Genomic DNA, 8,498 nt, shown 5'->3' on the forward strand with positions numbered 1-8,498 from the left:
TGTGACATGATGACTGCTATGATGATATGATGATATGATGATGATGATGTCATTCGAGTTTTTGAGTGTATGCTCGTGGCTTTTGTTGTGCAATTAGTGCTGAAAAAATTACTATATCTTCTGTTGTCCATGGTCCCTGCCTAACTGGGTAGAGTAGAAAATCCTTACTGCGAGTGGTTACAGTTTGTGTTAGTCGGTAGTCATGAAAACTTCTCCCTGTGCACTGCTGGGTAATCAGAGTCGACACCGCTATACTTATATATATACTGTGTGTGTGTGTGACATATAAAATTTCTGTCATTGTAACTAGAACACGAAATTCGTGAACATGGCAAAAAAATGCCAATGGGAAGTGCCAGATACAATAAATATATATATGTAACACCGAAATTATGGGCAACATGATGTACTACAAGTACACTTGGCTTTTGTCGGCAAAATGTCAAATTTGGAGTATTTTGCTAAAAAAAATTCGTTTTATTTCAATGAAAATATGTTGATGATCGCGTGTGCGTTCATATCAGTTGTGTTGCCTATGTCTCTTTCAACTGCGTTTCAAGAAACATGTTAACTAAAACGTAAATAGTGATCTCCTCGCCTTAGATTGCGTGCGTGCAGTGCCTGCTGCATGTGTAGTGCTGCGTGCGGTGCGTCGTTGCGTGCGTATGCGTGCTGTGTGGCGTCAATGTAGTTTGTGTATGCACACCGTGTGCTGTCGTGTGTGTGAGCCGCACCGTGTGGCCTCATTAATGTCCGTTAGTAGAGTCGCATTGATTCTGTTAACAGACGCTGTTGCGTCGTTGGTGGTGCGTGCGTGTTGCGTGCACGTGCTGCGTGGCGTGTGTTTTTCGTGAAACAATATTATGTCTGAATTCTTACGTATATAAAGCTCGATTTATATCGATGTAACATAATGTGACACGTGTTGATGACACAGAAAGCCTTGTACTATAATGCAAAAATAAATATAAATACTACCTTTTTACAGAACTTTCTCTATTGCACTCTTCTCTTCAGTGTGTTACTTCCTGCATTTTATATTGTGACAAAGTTTTTATCGTTGTAAATTTGTATAAGCTTGGTACAATGTAGTACTGTACGATATAGAATATTTACACTATTCTTTTTTGAGCTGTATTTAGCCGAGCCAACTCTAAATAGCACTAAACTGAGACATATTATGTATACCAGCTGACTGAACACTATCCGCTCGTGACATCTTACTGTCTTAATTAGGGCTGCCTAAGAGGTTTTTCGTGTACGTACCCGCTTTTTCTACAAATAACATCGGATCAGTTGCTTAATACGTATCTATCAACGATGACTTGTCCACGACTACATATAATGAACGGGCCCCATCTAAATAAAAAAAATATACCCTCTAATTAGTGATGTCATCGATCATGCGAATATACTCGATCAATCGTTGACAGTGGCCTCGAAACAACCCGCTTCATCGCCTAACTATACATAGTTATCCTTTATTAACATATACAAATGTATTATACACCAGTAGATAAACATTGCTAAAAAACACAGTAAACGGCTAAAAAGCCGCATACATGCACAACCGCGTACTGCCCGCTTACTCCACGCAGCAGCATTCAACACTCGCACAGTCCCGATTGTAAAACCGATACAAATCGGTTACATTGGATCAACGATGATGAACGATTACGAAACTAACAACCGATATGACAAACACTAACCTATAAATTTATATTTTTGTACAATAATTTAAGGCCACGCCGAGATGACTGACGCTAACCTTGCCCCACACTAGCGAATCTGCGCATGAGATGCTAAGTGTTTGAATGCCATGATCAAAGGACGGGGTCATGTTCACTTCATTCCGGTCGCTGACAGAAAGTGAAGCAAGAATATCTGAAATAGGCCACACCGCATTAACAAATTTCACGTGTAAAGGAGCCACTCTGGTTCAGCCATCGCAGGCAGCCACTCAACCTGTATCCCAAATGTAGTTGACTCCAACGTTTTGTGCGGAATGCGGGAGCGGAAACGTTGCTACTCTTTACCTTTTGCTGTTTCATTGGACTTTAGGCCGTTACAGTCTAAGCCGGGTGCAGTAGGACACCTGTAATATAACGAATAACTGTCTAATCAGACCACGAAGTTTCCCTGCAGTGGCGCCTCGTAGCCCGGTCTATTCCCCTTGACCTCTGTTTGACCTCGCTCGTTTAGCCTATTTCTGCATAACCCTAACCCTAACCCTAACTCCTCCCTAACCCTAAGCACCTAACCCTATATATGGATATATATTATATATTATATATATATATATATTAGTCAGAAATAGCTAAACGAGCGAGATCAAACAGAGGTCAAGGGGACATAGACCTTATCTGCTGCAGTGGCAGTTATACTGTGAAGTCACCTCTATAGAATGTATGCTTTCTGTAAAGGACACTTAGAGGTTCCCTTATAATGGTTTCCTTTGAGTGCCAGTTATACAGTGAAACCATCTTTATAGAACGGACACCTGCCCACAAAGGACACTTTTAGCGTTTCGTTTAAGTGATCTAGATTCATGTTTGTATGTATAGATCGTTCGCATGACAGTTGGCTTCAGGGATCGTTGAATACGCGTCAAGTTGTGGGTAGCTGTCAATTCTTGACGGTAGGTGGCGTTGTACGGACACGATGAGATAGCTGGGGTTCTAAGAGGAGCCAGCCAGCTAGGGGGCTCGTTGTCGGAAACAAACATTCTCTTGATCTTAACGTTAACTATTTTCTTAGACAGGTGACAGAAAAATCGTCACGTTACGAGAGCGAAAAATCCTAGCAAATATTCTCATCACTTTGTTGTTAACAAGTAGTCTCACACAAATAGTTGTTAACGTGTTTAAGAGTAATGCTGAGACTTGTTTTTGTTTCTGAAAACTGGCCCCTGTATGTCACAAGCTATGATGATGGGGAAACCGATGCGGTACCTTATCCGAGCGTGAGAGCCCCATATGCACCCAACGTTCCACAGCTAGTTACGCGTGTGTGTACACGGTGAACGGCAGCGGCAATTGGAGACAGTTCGGTACTGTGTACAAAAATCTCCTGGCCTAGTTGCTATGCGAACTGATTGCCCGTCTGTGTGCTTTCGCGAGCAGCGCACTCACTCGAGGCGGGGCGAGTCAACGGGCTTCTAGCCAATCTACTTATCATCGACTATTCGTTATTCTGCTGATAAAAGCACGCAGCCGCGTGTGCGCGCGCCTTGGACAGAAGACATAACACTAAAGCTCATCAGAAGCCATCGATCGCCATGATGGTCGGCTGACGAGGACAGCAGCGGGCGGCAGGCGCGCGGGTCCGTCTGTACGTGCGTGTGTGTGTGGGCGCGTGCGCGCGCGTGTGTGGTTGTATGGTTCGTAACAATTCACCGCTCCCTCTCTCATATTCACTCTCTCTTCCCCCTCTCTCTCTCTCTCTCTCTCTCTCTCTCTCTCTCTCTCTCTCTCTCACGGTGCGTGGTGCCCTCTGCTGTAGCAACGGCAATCTCGACGCGTGGCGCCCTTTGCTGTTGCAATGTCAATCTCGGTGCGTGGCGCCCTCTGCTGTCGCAACGGCAATCTCGGTGTGTAGCGCCTTCTGCTGTTGCAACGGCAGTCTCGGCGCGTGGCGCCCTCTGCTGTCACAATGGCAATCTCGGCACGTGGCGCCCTCTGCTGTTGCAACGGCAATCTTGGTGCGTGGCGCCCTCTGCTGTTGCGATGGCAATCTCGGTGCGTGGTGCCCTCTGCTCCAGTAATCTCCACTGTGGCTCGCTGAGAGCAAAGTCGAAGGCGTTTGTGATGATGATGATGATGATGATGATGATGATGAAGTTTTGAGTGTATGCTCGTGGCTTTTGTTGTGCAATGTGTGAAAAATTATATGTCTTCTGTTGTCCATGGTTCCCTCCTACTGGGTTAGAGTAGAAAATCTTACTGCGCAGTGGTTACAGTTTGTGTTAGTGGTAGTCATGAAAACTTTCCCCTGTGCACTGCTGGTAATCAGAGTCGACACGGTATCAATATATACTGTGTGTGTGTGTGACATATAAAATTTCTGTCATTGTAAATAGAACACAGAAATGGTGAACATGGGCAAAAAAATGCCAATGGGAAGTGCGATACAATAATTTATATTAACCCGAAATTATGGCAACATGTGTACTACAAGTACACTTTGCATTTTGTCGGCAAAATGTCAAGATTTGGAGTATTTGCTAAAAAAAATTCGTTTTATTTCATGAAATATGTTATGATCCGTGTGCGGTTCATATCAGGTTGTGTTGCCTATGTCTTTAACTGGTTTAAGAAGCATGTTACTTAAACGGTAAATAGGTGATCTTCCTCGCTGATTGCGTGCGTGCGTGCGTGTGTGTGTGTGTGCGTGCGTGCGTGCGTGCGTGCGTGCGTGCGTGCGTGCGTGCGTGTGTGCGTCAATGTATGTTTGTGTATGCACACGTGTGTGTGTGTGTGTGAGCGCACGTGTGCGCATTAATGTGTTAGTAGAGTCGCATTGAATTCTGTACAGAAGGCTGTGTGTGCGTGTGTGTGTGCGTGCGTGTGTGCGTGCGTGTGCGTGCGTGTGTTTTTCGTGACAATATTATGTTGAATTCTTACGTATATAAATGCTCAGATTTAATCGATGTAATATGTGACACGTGTTGATGAACACAGAAGCCTATGTACATAATAATGCAAAAATAAATATAAATACTACCTTTTTACAAACTTTCTTCTATTGCACTCTCTCTCTCTCAGTGTGTTACTTCCTGCATTTATTATTGTGAAAAGTTTTTATACGTTGTAAATTTGTATAAGTTGGTAAATGTAGTACTTGACCATAGTATGGAATGATTTACACTATTTTTATTGAGCTGTATTTAGCCGAGCAACTCTAATAGACTAAACTGAGACAGATTATTGTATACAGTGACTGAACATACCGCTCGGTGACATCTTACTGTCTTTAATCTAGGGCTGCGCTAAGAGGTTTTTCGTGTGTACCCGCTTTTCTACAATAACAATCGTGATCAGTTGTCTTAATACGTATCATCATACGTGACTTGTCCACGACTCATATATGAACGGGCATCTAAATAATATACCCTCTAATTAGTGATGTCACGATCATCGATTATACTCGATCATCGGTTGAACAGTGGCTCGAACCAACCGCTTAGTGATGTCACGATCATCGATTATACTCGATCATCGGTTGAACAGTGGCTCGAACCAACCGCTATCATCGCTACTATACAAGTTATCCTTTATTAACATACATGTATTATACACACAGTAGTAAACAGTGTAAAACAAACAGTAAACAGGGCTAAACAAGCGCATACATGCACACGCGTACATGCACACGACGTTACGCACACGCAGGCATTCAACACCCCGAGTAACCGATTGTAACCGATCATCGGTTACTTGGGTCCAACTGATGATCGATTACGAAACTACAACCGATTGACAACACTACCTCTAATTATATTTGTACAATAATTTAAAGCCCGCGAATTGATGCGTCTGCACATGCGAATCTGGATGAGATGCTAGTGTTTGTGCAATGATCAAAGGCCGGGGGATGTGATTCATTCGGTCGCTGACAGAAATGAGAAGCAAGAAATCTGAAAATGTGCACACCGCAGTAAATTGTCACGTGAAAGGAGCCACTCTGGTTAGCCATCCGCAGGCAGGCAGCTCAACCTGTATCAAATGTAGTTGACTACCACGTGTTGTGCGGATGGGGGAAACGTTGCTACTCTGTTACCTTTTGCTGTTTCATTGGACTTTAGGGTTACAGTCTAAGCGGTGTCAGTGGACACCTGTATATAACGAATAACTGTCTAATCAGGACACTACGTTTCCCCTGCAGTGGCGCTCGTAGGGTCTATGTCCCCCTGACCTCTGTTTGACCTCGCTCGTTTAGCTATTTCTGACTAACCCTAACCCTATAGTATATTGATATATATACTATATATATATATTAGTCAGAAATAGCGCTTAACGGAGGCGAGTCAAACAGAGGTTCAGGGACATAGACCTTATCTGCTGCGAGTGGCAGTTGTATACTGTGAAGTCAAACTCAGTATGAGAAGTGGTATTGCTTTCTGTAAAGGACACTTAGAGAGGTTCCTTATACATGGTTCCTTGAGTGCCAGTTATACAGTTGAGACCAGTCTTATAGAACGGCAATACCTGCCCAAAAGACACTGTTAGTCGCGTTTCGTTTAAGTGATCTAGATCATGTTTTGTATGTATAGATCGTTCGGCATGACCAGTTGCTTCAGGGATCGATTGACATACGCGTCAAGTGTGGTAGCTGTCAATTCTGACGGTAGGGTGGCGTTGTACGGACACGATGAGATAGCTTGGGGTTTAGAAGGATCCAGGCCAGGCTACGGGGCTCGTTGTCGAGAACAAAGCATTCTTCTATGATCTTAACGGTTAGACTATTTTCTTCAGACAAGGTGACAGAAAATCGTCACCGTTACGAGGAGCGGAAAGAATGCCTAAGCAAATAATTCTCATTCACTTTGTTTTAACACAAGGTAGGTCCTCACACAAATAGTTGTTAAGAACGTGTTTAAGAGTGAATGCTGAGACTTGTTTTTGTTTCTGAAAAACTGGCCCCTGTGATGTCACGAAGCCTATGATGATGGGGAAACCGGATGCGGCGTACCTTATGCCAGAGCGGGTTGAGAGGCCCATATGCACCCAAAGCGTTCCAACAGCTAGTTACGCGTGTGTGTCACGCGTGAACGGCAGCGGCCAATTGGAGACAGTTCGCGCTCACGTGGTACAAACAATGTCGCTGGCGCCTAGTTGCTATGCCGAAACTTGGATGCCGTCTGTGTGGCTTTCGCGAAGCAGCGGCACTCGACTCGGAGGCGGGCGACGTCAACGGTGCTTACTAAGCCAATCTACTTCATCATCGGATAGTGTCGGTTATTCTGGTGGGTATAAAAGCACCGCAGGGCCGCGTGTGCGGGGCGCGCCTTGACAGAAGAGGCAGTAAACACTAAGAGCGCTGCGAGTGCGAGGAGCGTCGATCGCGTCGAGTGGATGTGGTGCGGGGCGTGTGACGGGGAGGGGAGCGGAGGGCAGCGCGCGAGGCGTGCGTGGGGGGGTGCGGGTCGGTGTACGCGTGCGCCGGGGGGGGGTGTGTGTGGGCGGCGGTGGCGGCGGGGCGGGGGCGGTGTGTGTTGGTGGGGGATTGGGTGTGTGTGGGGCGTGAGAGCAAGTTCAGCGGGCGTGCCCTCGGTCAGTAGTTCACTCTCTCTGTCCCCCCCCCTCTCTCTCTGCTCTCTCTCTCTCGTCGCTTCTCGTCTCTGCTCTTTCGAGCGACTCTGTTCACGCGTCTGCTTTGCTCGCCCATCCGCTCGTCTCTCTCTCGTCGTGGTGCGTCTGCTCTCTCTCTCTCTCTCTCTTTTCGGGTGTCTCTTTCGCGTGTGCGGAGGCGGGCGGTCTGTTGGTGTACAATAGTGTAGTGGAGAAGCGAGGAGGTAGGGCCGCAAATATCAGTGATGCAGTAGCGGAGTGTGTGTGTAGAGGGGGGGGGTTATACATGGTATACATATTACAGATACACATACTATAGTGATATAGTAGGTATATATAGTATATATATATATATATTATATGGTGTGTGTAGAGTGTGATTCTGTATAGCTTGATATGTTATGTGTACTAGTAGGCTTGATGAGTGGTATATATACATATTTTCTCTCGCCGGCCTCTCCCCTTCACGTTGCACTCATTTCTCTCCGATCGTCTCCACGCTCTCCGGTGTGCCATTCGTTCTCGGTCGTCTCGGCTCTCTTCTCTCTCGTCTCTTCTGCTCGTCTCTCTCGGTCTCTCTCGTCCGCGTTTCTCTCTCTTTTCTCTTCTTTCTCTCTTGTTCTTTCTCATTTTCCCCTCTCGACTCTTTGCTCGCGGTATGCTCTGCTCTCTGCTCGTCTCGTTGCTCTGCCGTCGTCTTCGCGGTAGGCACGCGCTCTCGCGCGCTCTCTATCTTGTTCTTTGTTCTTTCTCTTTTTTGCTTCTCTACTCTTTCTCTCTCGTCGCTCGCTCGGCTTTCTCTCTTTCTTTTGCGCTCCTTGGCGGCGCGCTCTTTCTTTCTCCTCTATCCATTCGTAGTCTCCCCGCTCTCTTGTAGGCCCTCTACCTTCCCTCTCATCTCTCTCTCTGTTCTCTCGGTTCTCTCTATCCTCGGTGCCCGCTTGCCGTGAATCCCGTCCACTCGCACGGTGAATACGGTACCGGATGGCACGTTCTAACGCTGTTTCATTCTAGCGGTGGGGTGTAGCTTTTCATCACTGCCCAGGATGAGCGGATGGGGTGTGTTAGTACTGTAACCACCGTAAGCAGTTATTATTATGTGGTGCAGGTGGCGTAGGTGGGTGGAGAGTGGAGGTGTAATGTGCGTTCATGCATACGAGGTGTTGCGCCGAGTGCGGCGCGCGTGTGTGAGTGTGTGCCAGTGTGTGT

This window comes from Priapulus caudatus, unplaced genomic scaffold (genome assembly GCF_000485595.1).
Source record: "Priapulus caudatus unplaced genomic scaffold, Priapulus_caudatus-5.0.1 Scaffold436, whole genome shotgun sequence".
NCBI classification, from domain to species: Eukaryota; Metazoa; Priapulida; class Priapulimorpha; order Priapulimorphida; family Priapulidae; genus Priapulus; species Priapulus caudatus.